Source organism: Eupeodes corollae, chromosome 3 (genome assembly GCF_945859685.1).
Source record: "Eupeodes corollae chromosome 3, idEupCoro1.1, whole genome shotgun sequence".
NCBI lineage: Eukaryota > Metazoa > Arthropoda > Insecta > Diptera > Syrphidae > Eupeodes > Eupeodes corollae.
The window spans coordinates 108,770,651-108,784,418 of record NC_079149.1 but is presented as its reverse complement, the minus strand read 5'-3'; the positions used below and the strand labels follow the sequence as shown (position 1 = coordinate 108,784,418).

The 13,768-nt window shown below is 34.4% G+C and overlaps 1 non-coding gene across 1 annotated transcript; it reads right to left on the bottom strand.

The window, feature by feature from the left end:
* Positions 1-931: 931 nt before the first annotated feature.
* Positions 932-1,002, bottom strand: Trnag-gcc (transfer RNA glycine (anticodon GCC)). The gene has a single exon. It is a non-coding gene; the product is annotated as a tRNA-Gly (tRNA).
* Between the last annotated feature and the right edge of the window lie 12,766 nt (positions 1,003-13,768).

Here is a 13,768-nt window from a genome sequence, read left to right as displayed (position 1 = left end):
ATTTTTTTTGTAAGAATTTCTGTTATTTAAATAATTGACAATTTTATAAAATTTGACCAGCACTGCTATTTTTATGAACACAACTGTATGTAGTTCCTTTCTGTCGTAAGTAAAAAATAACTGTCACTGTTAAGCTTTTAAGGTATTGACTGATTCACTTTATTTAGCTCAAATAAAAGTCATAAAAGTTCTTGAGCTAACTTCGCAATGCATTTAATAAAATTTGCAGGCACTTATGTACCAAAATTGGAGTTTTTGGTAAGTTTTTGATGACTAATGGCTGAATCACAAACACGCTTCGGCTTCGTCTGCGGATCGGTGGCCTTGCTTCGAGGTTGCTTTGAATGACAGTTCTATTATTCCATCCCTTCAAAGAGCAAATATTTTGTTTCTTGACATTTTTGTACAGCTGTTGAGCTGTCAGAGTCAGACAAAGCAAATATTCAGATAATTGAACTAGAGCTTCCCTTTGGAGTCACAGTACGTTCTTTTCCTTACGATTGTCAAACGGAACTTGAGGCCGAAGCTCCATTGTGATAGCATGCAGGTTGCTTTGAATGACAGTTCTATTATTCCATCCCTCCAAAGAGCAAATATTTTGTTTCTTGACATTTTTGTACAGCTGTTGAGCTGTCAGAGTCAGACAAAGCAAATATTCAGATAATTGAACTAGAGCTTCCCTTTGGAGTCACATTACGTTCTTTTCCTTACGATTGTCAAACGGAACTTGAGGCCGAAGCTCCATTGTGATAGCATGCATTCAATTCCTATGGCTGAACTCGTAAACGTCAGATCGAAGCCGAAGCTGAAGCGTGTTTCTGTTTCAGCCATAAAAGTCTGGATCAACCTTGGTTATAGTTTTAGTGTCAAAGGACAAAAAGAACCTAGTGGCCTACCAATTACATTTTTCTCAAATTAAAACAAAAAAGTTTGCATCGGCCGGGAATCGAACCCGGGCCGCCCGCGTGGCAGGCGAGCATTCTACCACTGAACCACCGATGCTTGTACCAACTCCAATGAAACTTCATAATTTTCTGCGTCTAAATTGTCGACTTAGTATAAAAAACACATCCCAGTCACTTTCTATAAGCATTTATAATCCCAACAAAATACTCACCGCACAGCCATAACAATAAAATGATAGCAAGTCTACTATAAAACCAATATACCCATCATCAACATCAACCACCACCGCTTCATACAATCAAACGTTCAAAAAATTGTGCAGTGTAAATAGGTACTTTTGTGCACATCTTCTTTAAAGTTAATCCTCCACTCTCTATAGAATAATTCGTTGCGTGTGACCATATCTGAGCGCCTAGTCGCAAACGATTAAATTCAGTTTAATCATCCACTAAGCAGAGTTCCCCTAGGCTGCTTAATGAACTTATTCAAAAGCCAAACAAACAAATTGCCCTGAACCCCAAATTAAGAGAGCCATAAGAGATAATCCTCTATCTATCTATGATTGTGATATCTACCTACTTGATGCCGGGCGGGCACATAGCACTCATTCAAAGCACTCATAAAAACTAACAATAAAAGTCATCAAGAAGCTATAAACTCATGAATCGTCATCATCATCATCGAGCTCATCAATAGTTAACGTAGCTAAAACCTGTTCTTTTCTCTCTTTCTCTCTCTCTCCAATAATAATACAAACCTCAACCTCAACGCTCAACCCCTGATTTCAAACTTGCCCATCTGATGCCTGTGCGCCATTGTAGTTTATGTATCTAATATTATTCTATTGAATTTTCCTAGGAAATCTAATGCCACAGACCTGCTCTAGTTAACTATTATTTGTTATGTCATCCTGGTAACCATGTTTGTCGGAAAGTAAGAAAGAAAGAATGAAATATTGTGTGTCGGAGGTACATCTGTCTACCTACACTACCAACGTCTGGTCGTGTCTGCCCCTTCCCGGATACCTATTCAAACAAAACAATCTTTTCTACCTTCTGCGGCTCTGCTATCTAAACACAGGAAAAAACACTTGGTTCTCTAGGGTCAGAATGAGACAAGAAACTTCATATCAACCAGTGCAGCGCAGGCACAGCGAATAGCGACAACCAAAGCCAAACCAACCCCGCTAAGTTGAATAAAACCTTTCCAGGAGTTGAAATTATCGCGGATATTTTGAGAGAAGACACTTCAATCAGACATTGCTTGCTAAAAATTCTGCTAGCCCAATACAATGTGGAACATTAGACGTGCTCGACGGTTGAACGTTGAACATTTCGCTTGTGCGCGTTTCACCGACATGTTTCCCATCATCTGCCTGCCATCTCTCAACTCAGGCAGAATGGTCGTGTGGTCGTGTCGTGGACTCGTGGTGCGGGCTGGATCCTTGCTTTCCCAGAAATCTTCCGTTGCCACCACAACAACACTTCTACTCACTGAACATACTGATCAACCAATCAAACCAACCATACAATACTTGAACGGAGACGCGACGCGTCGGTGGACTCACTTCAGTTTTCCAACATTTTGTGCATTGCCTTGCTTTGAATTCATCAAGTGGTATGGTTGCCAATACAACAAGAAGCGAGAAAAGCCCAGCAAGCAAACTTATAGCACTTGTTAAGCACTGTTTTGTTTTTCTTCTCTTTTTAACATTAAAAAATGTTATACAAAAATTATTAATATAGGAACAACCTACGCTACGAGCTTCGAAATGATGTTCGACTCTCACAGCTCACGAGTCACGGCACACAGACACAGCGCGACAAGCAAACAAACCGAAAAATCTTCCAATTGTGATGCAGGTTTTGCTATTTAAACGGCTGATTGCCTGTTTTCGCTTGGTCGACTGCTACCAACTGGAATCGAACGAGAATAAAATTTTCATCTGTCTTTTTTTGCCTGCATGCACTTCTTCAGAGTGAATCGCAAAGAATAGAGATGACACGATGAGTATGCGAGGAAGTTCATTGGTTGAGTTGGAGTTGGTGGCATTTCCAATCGGAATCCAAAAAACCTCAAGATTGAAGAACAACGTCTGTGCGAAATATGACACTAAATACCAGGCGATCAGCATTTATAGAAATACAATTATTAGTTTTTTTTTTGTATGTATTCGATGATACGTATATTTAGGTTTGTATTATTATTATTTATATTTCAATCGCAACAATACTTCCATACCTATGTTAATATTAAATACAAATAAAACATAATGAATTTTTGATTACATATTGATTTAAGGCACTCGAATCAATGTTGCCATTGTGTATAGATTTTGATTTCGTTGGTTTTTCATCCGTAGTAATTAAAATATGAAGTATATTTTTTGTATGCCTGGTACAGTTAAAACGTGTAAATATTGTTTAAATATGTCCCAAAATCAGATTAGACAAATTGATCTGAAATTAATCCTAATCCCAAAATTACTCCCTGCATGTTGCTGAACTGACTTCAAAGACGATAATGAATGGATCAGAATTAAGTCCCAACTTTAATTTAATTTAGTTACATTACCGACATTGGTCGACAAAATGTTCTGTCACACAAAAAAAGCAATACAAAAAAGGATTAAAGCACTATTCACATTATCACGACCAACGAATGAACGAATATTCGTCGATTTTGACATTTCTTTCACATGAAAGTTTTTAATTCGTCGCGAATGAAGTTTGAATTTTTGTGTTTATCATTATTAACTTCTCATAGGAAGTTATTGTAATGGGCCACGACGTTTCAAGGTCCCTAGCGTCGAAATAACAGATTTTTAGAAAGATGACTGTGCGTGCGTGTGTACGAACGTTCGTACGTCCGTACGTTCGCGACGTTTTTTTCGTCCTCCATAGCTTAAGAACCAGAAGAGATATCGATTTCAAATAAATTTTGTTATACAGATAATAAGGCAGAAAGATGCAGAAAGGGCTCTCAAGACAATTGCGTGGGTGGTTTTTTTACCGTAGCAGTTTGAAAAAAAGGTGAAAATTTTGGTTAACCCTAAATATCTTACGAAGCAAAAACGCTAGAGACTTGAATTAAATTTTATATAATAAACTGTAATGTGATATCAAACAAGTATATTTTTTGGAAAAAATCCATTTAACGGGTTTTCTTATAAATCGAAAAAGCTGAAAAAAAAAATTTGACACCTCCAAAATTTTTGGACTAAAATATGATTTCATCTTCAAAACAAATTTGTGCAACGAAGAATAATGTTTTTGACACTGGTACAATTTTGAGAAAAATCAAATTTACAGTTTTTTTTTTTTATAAAAAATAAAAATAAAAAAAAACATTACTCAAAATTGGTAAAAATTGAATATCGATTCAAATATCTTTTCAAAAACTAAAAATTTGTGCTTCAATCTTATTTTATCTTATAAGAAATATTGTTTTTAACATTCAGTAACATTTTGAGAAAAATCGAATTGACAGTTTTTTTATAAAAAAATAAAAAGCTAAAAAAAAAATTTATAAAAGTTGGTAAAAATTGATTTTCGACTCAAATATCTTTTCAAAAATTTGAAATATTGGCTTCAAACTAATTTTATCTTATAAGAAATATTGTTTTCAACATTCGATAAAATTTCGAAAAAAAATCGAATTGAAAGTTTTTTTTTACAAAAAATAAAACTCTAAAAAAAAACAATACTAAAACTTGGTAAAAATTTACTTTCGACTCAAATAGCTTTTCAAAAATTTGAAATATTGGCATCATACTTATTTTATTTCACAGAAAATATTGTTTTCGATATTCAGTAATTTTTATATAAAAATCCAACAGTCCGTTTTTTCATAAAAAATAAAATCTACAAAAAATAGTACGCAAATTTGGTAAAAACTGAAACGAGTACATATAGACAAACTTTTAAGCAAGACAAATCGACAGACGGAATGGGAAGTTATCAGTGTGGGTCGCATCCCACCCTCTTTTTTTTGTTTTGTTTTGAAAACAAACGATTGAGAAAATGCGGTCGAAGCTATGTTTGATTAAAAAAGTCATTGGTTTCCTTGTTAATAAACAAAACAAGAAAAAGATTTCATGTGCATCCATTTAATGCAAATCGGAAAATTGGAGGAAAATATGTTTCCTTAATAAGACTGCTGGAAAAATATCCAGAAAAGTTCTTTACATATACATACATAGCCGAACACCATGCACCACCGAAACAAGAATGACTTTTTTAGGTTAAGTACGGGCGATTATTGTATTCGTTGCGAGTGTGGATAATGTGAAACGCGAATAAAACTTGACAGTTCGTACCAACAACAATTTTTTCCCGACGAATTAATTTGTTTTCTCAAATTTATTTAAATATAATATTGGAATGTATAAGAATGCATCATAAATCATATAGAAACTATATTGCTATCGTTTTGTTAAGAATTTGTGTGGAAATATGTATATCTTCAAACGTATATAAACTAACATTTTGTAATTCATTCGTCGTTCGTTGGTCGCGTTCATATGAATACTGAATACTGCTTAAGATGTATGTATTAAATTGGAATCTCGCCTTTAAATTTTTCTATCACAGCAGGTTTTTTAAAAATGCCCCTTTAAAAAAGGCTAAAAACAACCAAAGACGGACTTTTCTCATGAGTCATGAGTCTTTATTTGGCTCTATGTGAAATTTTGAGAAAACATTGCATTTCATGCTTTCATTATTTTGAGAAAAACATTCTGGACTTTTAAAAAACAATATTTTTTAATATACATATGTATTTGAAAAACTTGATTAAAAAGATTTATGAAGCTGACAAATTATTTACAAGAACAAAACTTACTTTCAAAGCGTAAAGCCTCTTCCTTTTGAAAACTTTTTAAGCATCAATGGTTTAGCGTTTCTTTTAGATTTTTGTAAAAATTTTGTGAATTGAAAATTGTTTTGAATTGTTGAAGAAAAAGATAATAGATTTGGAAAACTATCATCGATTTTATTGAAAAAAAAACTAATATCTCAAGAACCTGATGTCATACATTAATTTTGAAGCCGGATTTAAATAAGGACCATCAACACCCTTTGGAAAAGTGCAAATTTATTGTCAGGAAGTAAACCTTGCAGACCAGTGGAATTTTCATTTGTGCGAAAGAAAATAGATGCCTGTGCGAAAAAATGGTTTGAGATAAAATTTCCACCTGTCAGTTTGTACTTAAATTTGTCAATCCGAACAATTCACCAGAAAGCTGAGGAAGCTTGATTTCCATTCTGGAAGTGGTGCTGAAAAAATCCATTCAACGGCCTCTGTAATAGATTTGGAGTTGTATAGCTGAGTAACTGAAAGTGCAGATTGTCAGGCTCTATAGAATGGAGAGTGTAGACGGTGATGAAGATTTCTTAGCTTAGTTAGCACAAGCAAATCCAATATTTGTTTGACAGATAGCAACATAAGTGAAATGAAATTATGGTGGATTTACATGTATGTAAAGGGTGATTTTTTTGAGGTTAGGATTTTCATGCATTAGTATTTGACAGATCACGCGGAATTTCAGACATGGTGTCAAAGAGAAAGATGCTCAGTATGCTTTGACATTTCATCATGAATAGACTTACTAACGAGCAACGCTTGCAAATCATTGAATTTTATTACCAAAATCAGTTGGCAGAAAATCCGCTTTTTTATCGACAAATTTTGTTCAGCGATGAGGCTCATTTCTGGTTTAAGGGCTACGTAAATAAGCAAAATTGCCGCATTTGGAGTGAAGAGCAACCAGAAGCCGTTCAAGAACTGCCCATGCATCCCGAAAAATGCACTGTTTGGTGTGGTTTGTACGCTGTTGGAATCATTGGACCGTATTTTTTCAAAGATGCTGTTGGACGCAACGTTACGGTGAATGGCGATCGCTATCGTTCAATGCTAACAAACTTTTTTTTGCCAAAAAAGGAAGAACTGAACTTGGTTGACATGTGGTTTCAACAAGATGGCGCCACATGCCACACAGCTCGCGATTCTATGGCCATTTTGAGGGAAAACTTCGGAGAACAATTCATCTCAAGGAATGGACCGGTAAGTTGGCCACCAAGATCATGCGATTTGACGCCTTTAGACTATTTTTTGTGGGGCTACGTCAAGTCTAAAGTCTACACAAATAAGCCAGCAACTATTCCAGCTTTGGAAGACAACATTTCCGAAGAAATTCGGGCTATTCCGGCCGAAATGCTCGAAAAAGTTACCCAAAATTGGACTTTCCGAATGGACCACCTAAGACGCAGCCGCGGTCAACATTTAAATGAAATTATCTTCAAAAAGTAAATGTCATGGACCAATCTAACGTTTTAAATAAAGAATCGATGAGATTTTGCAAATTTTATGCGTTTTTTTTTTTTAAAAGTTCTCAATCTCTTAAAAAATCACCGTTTATATGCATTTGATTTCTGCAAAACAAGGGATAGTTAGTACAGAATTCATATTCATGTTTATATAGAGAGAAAAGAGACAAATACAGAAAAACTCGAACTCTGTATTATAGGAAAATCGAAAAATGCAGAAGTCAAAATTATAGTAAAAATGAACAATGAACTAATATCTACATGAGATTTTGATTCTCGTGCCTGAAGCTACTCGAAAACATTTGCATTGTGTTAACTATTCGAATTTCTTACAAGTATGGATAGGTTATGTCAAGTTCTTTTTCTAACATAAAAGAAATTTTGGTTGGGTTTTGACATAAGCTCATAGTTTGATCTTTAAACGAACAACAAAAGTTGGTTTTTAAATACCTTTCTTAACGAAAGTTTTAATTTTATTTCGATCTTTAACTACTTCTATTTCCTTGAGCTTTCTGTCAATGAAATCCACAAATTTGTATTAAATTTTAAAAAATGTATGTTTATTTTTTTCTCCGGAATACAATTATGGCTTCATATGTAAAATATTACATTAGTATGAAATTTGAAAAAAAAATTCTAGTAAACATTTTACTCTTTTGAAAGTCGGCAACACTTTATTTCAACATTCATCATCAAGGACAGACAATGTGTACGAAAATTACAGTACGATAAGAATAATTTGTACTTACTTACTTTTTTGTTTACCTAATTACTGTGTTTTATGACGTGATGCTCATGAATGTTGAGTCATGACACTTCTTGGCAAGATACTATGTGAATGTGGTTCTTGTCAGCAGCTGTCACTGCCAATAAGACAGCCGGTATGGTTTTTTAGTGGGATGACGAGGTCAGCAGACAGTAAAAAATCAACCTGTTTCTTTCCGTCACTATCGTTCTACTAGGCACTCAGACGTTATAAGATGTTTGCATCTTGAATTTCATTCTGAACATATGGCTGGATTGGGCGGATATAAGATGAGTTTGTTCTTGTCTTTTCCTTTGGTTGTTTTAATACAGATAATGAACTGACCTATAAAGGATAGGATAGCAGATAAGGAATTAAAAAATAATGTTTGTGGTAAGGAGTACGCCACGCCATTTTTTTAAACAACATTATAAGTTTAAGTTTTCTTTTTGTTGGTGATTATGAAGGTTAGCGATAAAATACAAACAAATTATAAGATTTTTTGGAATGTAAATTTTACGACACAAATTATGTTCCTTATCCATCGGGAAATGAAGAACGGGCCACAGCAGACAATGGATAACTTGAGCCGCATGAGCAAATACATTCCAAAAAATCATACCGCATGGTAAATGAGAAAATCTTCCACAGATGATAACCTTTTAAAGAAATTACATAAATACAATTTGAAAGAACCAACCCTCTTATATATTATTGGATGAAGAAAGTATAATGATGGCGTTTTCGATTGGTCATCTAGAAGCCTACTAATTTTTGAAATGCACAAAATGAAGTTTCTTCTTCTAAATGGATTTTAATTCTTATTTTATTTTATGTTTAATCACCCAATTAAAATGTCAATAATAAATGAATTTAATTTTTAATTGGCCATAGTTTCTATTTCTAAGAGTTGACAGATCAGGAAAATAAAATTCATCTCTGTTCATTCTCACCTAGCAATCAAATTAGCCTTGCATCTCTTTTTTTTGAGAAATCGAAAAATTATAAGAAATCTGTTGAAATTATTATAAAAATGTGAGAAATTATTGTTTAAAACAAATTTTGATTACTTTTTTGAGAATACAGAATTCTGTGAGATTTAAGAATTATAAACTAGCCAAATGAAACAACCTTTAGAATAGAAGTTAGAACTCTCTGATCTGTTTGAAATGTTTTGTTCGTATTTTTTCTCCCAAGTTATCAAATATAAACATCATAAGACAATTTACTGCACAATGTGTCAAATGAAATTATCAAAAATTAAGAATAACTGTTCTGTCTTCAAATTGAACACTATAACAAATATTAATATATTACTTGTGAGGATATAATTTGTGTCTGTCTTGATAGATGTGCAAAACAGTAGAAAAATAAAAATTCAAATGACATTTACTAGTCTTTTCGAATGAGAAGTTTTATGTTGAAAAGATATCTATTTAGGCGTAGGTATATTCTATTTGTTTTATGTATGTACCTACCTCTACTTGGTAGAACAAGCTTTTAATTTTGGATGCAGTTTCTAGAACTTAATTGTTTGATTATGGGCGTTCCCATGGCTTGATTCAGATATCCTTCAAACTTTGATTTTTTTTCCGTGGAACACGATTGAATTTTTTTTTGTCATTTGTATTAGCTTAACTTCATTTACGTGTTAACGAGAACGGAAGAGTTGTCAAACTCCTAGCTAAAGATCTTTTAAAAATTATGTTAATATCTGTGCAATCTGTCAAAAAATCAAAATCTGCAGATTTGAAATTAAATTAAAAATAAATAAATTCATTGTGTTGCATGGAATTTACAGCAGGGTACATTTGTGTTTTGACAGATCTAGATCAAAAATAAATTGATTTATTTTACCCAGAATAATTCCCTTCATAGCCATATCAAAATAAACATAAACATTCCAAACTTAATCTAAAATAATTAAATAATTCATCATAAAGACTTAGTTTTAAAAATTGGGGTTTTAAAAACCACAATTAACATGTCCAATCAAAATGTCATTTTTACATTGAGCTTAGTTTAATTCTCACGGTAAAAAAATGATAAAGGTGTGCTGTTAATAGGACATTTCCCTAGCTTTTTAATTTGCCATCTTTACCCTAAAAGTCTAAGATGTTCAGCACCAAAGCAGTGAGGTATGTATTATACATATGTACACAATGTAAAGTTAGGTTTCCATTTTTTTTAAACATAGCTATGTAAATGATCATGTACATAAATGCTATTGTTCATTACTAAAGTGTTAAGTGGAGGGACATTTTAAAAGCCTTTAAATATGTGCAATGTACATTTACAATGGCTTTAGTTCTTCTAAGTACACTAGGAGAACCTATACAAAAAATGCTATTTCACACCAGAATATTATTATTTGATTTGAATAACTAAAAACTTTTTTAATTTTGCAATAATTTTGGTCCCCTGTCATTTATTACGAAAAAAACGGCAAGCCATTTTGTTTGTGGTCTGTCGACTTGTCATGTCGTCGGAGTTTACGATCTCAAATGTTCGCTGTCACTCTCTGAAAATACCAGGCAATCAGTTAAATTAAGAGGTATACGTAAAGCTACAGCTGTTTCCGCTATTTTCAATCAAGTCATGCTGTTGCCTTGCAGTAATAGTTCTTATGCCGCTTATGTCGACGACGTTAGTCGTGACTCGTGACTGGTCGTGTTGCCATCGTCATCGACATTCTGGTTGGGCTACGTATATTGAATGTGTTTATTGTTTTATTTATTTGCTATAATTTCTGAACGCCTGTACTCTTCGGCGCTGTCATTTAACAATGACCCACCTTTAGCAGCAACATTTCGCAGCTTTTTCTCTCGCTATGCAATGTACATTTTGTAGGAAGTGCTTTGCCCGAGAAGCCCTCAAAACCATCGCCGCCATACCGTGTGTCAAAAAACATTTTTGACAATACACTGACTGCTAGCTACACTGCTCGTTATCGCTATTTTAGCAGTCACTTTGAAATGAATGCTGGTGCACAACAAAAAACCAAACAACAGCAACATTTCAACCAGGCTCTCATCTTTTTTAAGAAGGTCCGGCCCCGCTTGGATTGTTTTATTTCAAATTTAAATTTTAGTGAGTTGATTCATTGTTGGATACCAAATATGTTTGAATACAAATTGTTTTGTATTCTTGTTGTTGTTGGAATTTGTAGCGTAGAGCGTGGCCTCGTGTGAGGGGTTAAACGAAGGTTGTATTTTCTCCTTGACCGTGTCATTGAATTGGTCTTTTATCTGTTCATGGCCAAATGAAGGACATTTCCTTGAGATTCAAGGATTTTTGTGTCAATTTCGCGGACTTTTATAACTCAGTCAGGGACAAATTTTAGCAAAATCTCACAACTGAAGGTCGCCCAGACTCGTATGGGATTCGATAAATTAGGTGAAGGTATACTGCTTCTGATACGGCGGCGCCGGCCGCATAATCATAACATGGGTACATACATATAATTTAAATGAGAAATCAGATCGAGGAGTGTCTCGTTTTCGTTCTCGTTATCATGGGCTTTGGCTTGAGCATGGGCATGCGGTGACGACGGTGATGGTGAGAGTTTGTTTGTTGTTGTTTTACTTTGTATTAATTTTTGGGTTGAATTTTTGGGGAAACCGTTTGAAAAAAGGTGGGGCTACCAAAATAAAATTTTGGTGAGCATGAGCTGATAAAAATATTTTGGTAATTCTTTGTACCTGACGATGTTTTATGAGCGCCTTGTTGGCTCACTAGGTGTTTAAGCTTTTTTCGGGGGTTATTAACATTTTTTGAATGTCACCAAAAAATAAATTTTAATTTTGGCCCACCAAATTATGTTTTTGGATTGTGCATTTCCTGTTGTCGCGAAACTTTATTTTTTGCACGATAATATTGGTTTGCTTGAAATTTCCATTGGTCATTAAAAAATTGACCAGCACCACGCCGGAGTGTGTCCATAAGTATAGAGATTTTTTTCCTCTGGTACTGCAGCTGTGTTGTGTAAGTTTTTTGTGGGGAGCCAAGGCGTGACCGGTCAGCTTCGGCCCACAATTGATTTTATATATCAGGAGAACAAGAATTTAAATAAGGGATTATGGGGATAAAGTGTACCACCGACTGAGTAAGAGCTACTGTATAACATAACAGCCTTCTGCTATCAGGGCATTTCGAAATCACAGAGACAGACCACTACAATCCACAGAGTGAGTGCTCTCTCCCTCTTTCTGTTTCTATATCTATCTGGACAAGATTGATTTTTGAGATGGTCACGGACCGGTTACGGTGAATACCTACCTACTTACTCAGAAAAAATACAAAACTAAACTAAAGGAAACACCGCCGCTGGCGCTGCTGCCACAGACAGCAGTGCTGTGGTGCTGTGCTGTGCTATGCTGGCGTGCCTTCTTTTTGATGATACAAAAAAAACAGTTTTCGTTCTTTTTATGGTTTGGATAAATTTAGTTTATCGAAACCCTTTCTGTTTTTACTGAGAACCTAATAGTTTTCTTGTGGGAAAGTGTTAAACGCCCACAATATTCGCGGAAAGTTTTTGTTTCATTTTTTAAACACAACTAAATTATTATATTTGCCCGGTTAAGGTCGCGTCGCGTTCATCGCCGAGTTAAGGAATTTAGCTAAGAATTTACTGTCAGATTAATGTGGTTGCTTATTTCTTTGTTAGCCTAATAGATTGCGTTCATTTGGTGCAATAGCACGAAATAGAAAAAAAAGTACGCGATTTAAGCTTAGCGCCTGATAGTTATGTTTTTGATTAAAGATGGTACGTAACGTATGTACACTACGTCCAGCCATTAGAGATATTTCTGTGTTGTACGTTTTGAGACACAAACCTACTGTAAAATATTAAAAAGTGTGCCTAGGACTTACAGTTACAGTTTTTCTTTTAAAATGTATGGTTAGAGGTACGATTGGTCGGTTATTTGTTAATTTGGCAACACCGAACATGACGGAAACTATTATGTCAAACTTATAGCTCTGGAAAAATTATGTTACGACTATTATACAGGGTTCAACAAACTATGGAACTTGGCTTGAATCAAAAGCAGAAGAAGAATATCTGTTTCAATATTTGTGAAGTTAGTAAGACATGAACTCCTGGACCTACATACTCTAAAAAGAGGTTTTTGAGGGATGCTTTGTTGATGGTGCCGTGCCAGCCTTTCTATTTCGAATAAAACAAAAGAGAAGCACGGAAGGGAATGGAAAGGAATCACACTGCACTCATGCCCCACCCATAATAAGAAATTGCTGTTTTTTTTAAATTTTATAGAAAATCACCTCCCTTTTTATTTCCAAATTAGCCGAATAATCCCTTCTAGGACGGTCTTAAATTACTTACATTTGTTACTGTCAGTTTTGTATGAATAAACCCAAAATTCACAATAAGGAATAAGGTAAGCTCACACTGGTTCTAGTTCTCCATAAAAGCATAGGCTTAAGTTTTATATACTCACATTCATATTCTTAACGAAATTGATTAAAATGGGGAGTTACCTATACTGGTCTGGTAAGGTACATCAAGCTTAAAAATACCCCTTATTATTTGTGTAAGTTGCCAGACGTGCAGTTTTTCCTGGAACGTCCTGGATACGGCCACTTTTTTTCTCGGATTGCTTTACAAATCGACTAAAAAAACTTGGATGAGTTTTTACTACCCGCTTAAAAATGTTCTTTATAATGTTTTGTAAAGGAGGCTAACAAAATTGAATAATTGCTAAAATTACAACTTTAGTTATCAAATTATTTTAGAACACTGTTGTCCAGCACGGTATGGTCTAACTATTTA